Source organism: Pinus tabuliformis, chromosome 5_1 (genome assembly GCF_031772625.1).
Source record: "Pinus tabuliformis cultivar Carrire ecotype Pingquan chromosome 5_1, CPIR1, whole genome shotgun sequence".
Taxonomy (NCBI): Eukaryota; Viridiplantae; Streptophyta; class Pinopsida; order Pinales; family Pinaceae; genus Pinus; species Pinus tabuliformis.
This window is the reverse complement of record NC_142305.1, coordinates 510,693,397-510,695,957: the sequence shown is the minus strand read 5'-3', so window position 1 is coordinate 510,695,957 and position 2,561 is coordinate 510,693,397.

Genomic DNA, 2,561 nt, shown 5'->3' with positions numbered 1-2,561 from the left:
TAATGTATGAGTTAAACAATATTCTTAACCATTGCGATTCTCCCTCATTTTACCGTAAAGATTAGCTTTTGTTGCAATACCATGGTTTATCAATATCACATGCCCACTATGACACATGTTGATATTACATTTTCTTTAGTGAATTAATTTGAGATAGATTAATTAAAAGAATATAATTAACTTGGAGATAAATCTTAACCATTGATCTATGAATACTACTATGAATATTTTGATATATTATGTGGAAGTTAAATCTTTACCATCTACCTAATAATTAATGATAATTAAATTAAAATTTTGGAAAGCCTATACATGCCTATCAACATTTAAAAAAAATAATTATCATATTTTAAATTTACCTTATCTATCAAGTAAAAATATAATGACAACCATTTATTTTTCATGCTTGTCATTTTATGTTTTCCATAGATTCATGAGTGTCAAATTCTTTTATGTTGTTATATGTAAATTTCAATATTATAATTTTTAATCTTTAGTATATTTTGAATATCCAATTTTCTAGTGTTACTTCCTAGTTGAAAGAATCAAGCAATGCATTAAAAACTATAGCTCAAGAGTTTTCTTAATGAAAAAAAATGTATAAGAAAATTCAAAAAATCAAATTAGACCATTAAACTACATCCCAGTTAATGATGACGACAACGATGATGATGATTAATGTCCACTAACACCAATATGGTCTATTGGACCTTAAGAATGTAAGAAATTAATTGAATTTATTTAAATATTATTTCTATGAGTGAAGAGAAATGAGAGAAGCATTCCCACATCACCATAGTTTTTCTACCTTAATAGGCCAATAAGGTTGGGAGTGTGACAAATATTTTGAAAATTAGAACATATTTGAATATAAGCTAGGCAATCTAAGAGAAAGTGCTTTTCATCTTCAACTCTCTTAGTATCACACCGACTCTTTCTTCCCATTAGGTTTTGAGAGTAGACCAACTCCTAGTTTCACTATAAAGCTCATGAGAATTATTTTTTATCTTAATAATGCTCATTTTCTTCTTAACACTAATGGAGATAGATAAACACAAGAGTCTCCATTGTGAAAAAGGGGGAATATATTGGAAACTTGATTTTCCAAACAATAATGCAAATACATTACATTATGAATAATTTACATAAATTGTTTAACAGTGGCTAGCCATATTAATTGTAAACATTAGCTTTGGTTTCAAATTACTTACACACCTCAAAGTCAGATTTAATGAGAAATTAAAACCTACAAATGTAGAATTTGTTATCTATTTTGACAATTAGAGTCTACAAATCTATAAAATTTGTAATCTATTGCTTACAAATATGTAACATTTATAAGTGAAATTAGAGGACTATGGCCCGAAATGTAGGATTTTAATTAAAAACCCCCAAACTTACTATAGCCTAATGATCTATTAATGTGCCATTACCCATAAGAACAATAGTGAGTAAAACCCTTGGAAATTAATGGGGTGGAGCAGAGTAGACCTAGCATTGAGTAAAAACCTTGAAAGTTAACCGAACATAACATAACCAATACTAAGTAAAACTCTTGAAAATTAATAGAGAAAAAAAAACCCACCATAACGGAAGAGACCTAACACCAAGTAAAACCCTTGAAAGTTAACATAGAGAAATAGACACATTGGAGCAAAAGAGACCCAACATTGAGTAAAACCCTTTGAAGTTAATGGAACATAGCTCAATCGTTGGAGCGAAGCAAAAGTAAAACCCTTGAAAGTTAACATAGAGAATAGACCCATTGGAGCAAAAGAGACCCAACATTGAGTAAAACCCTTTGAAGTTAATGGAACATAGCTCAATCGTTGGAGCGAAGCAAACCCAATGCTGAGTAGAGTAAAGTCGAATGCATTATGGCTCATGTCTGAGACAAGTCACAACACAATTTTGTTTATTTTTTAATCTACTATTTCATGGAACCCCTTGTGACATGACACTACTCGTTTCAAGCCTTAGTAGACTTCATAGTCAAATCGTTGCGGGGAGATGGGTTTCTTGTCCCACAAACAAGGAGTCTCATACACCAATTTGGTATGGCTTGGCCATGACCTTAAAATAAGATAATAATAATAGCTAGATTATAACCAAGCCATACATAACTATGTTATAACACATATATAAATATCTACTATAGTTTAAGACAAATACCAACCTACTTAAATGTCAATTTTGATAAGATAAATTTTTTAAAATAAATAATATTTAACATGATGTAATTAATCCGAAAAAATTCATCAAAATCAGTGTGAATCACAAAAATCTAAAATCAAACAAAATTTAACATATCAATTTTATATCCATATGATTTAAAAAGCAAATATATAATACACATGTAAAATTCCAAATCTATATTTAACACCAAATTTTATGAACCTCTTAATTCTCGAGCCCAATTATAATTAAATTACTAAATTTAATGAAACACCTAAAGAAAGTTCACCACTACTCTGAACAATCACTATCATTACCGAGAACCTTCACCCCTACTTCCAACAATCGCTATCGTCACCTAATAATAAATCTTATCCTTTACAACC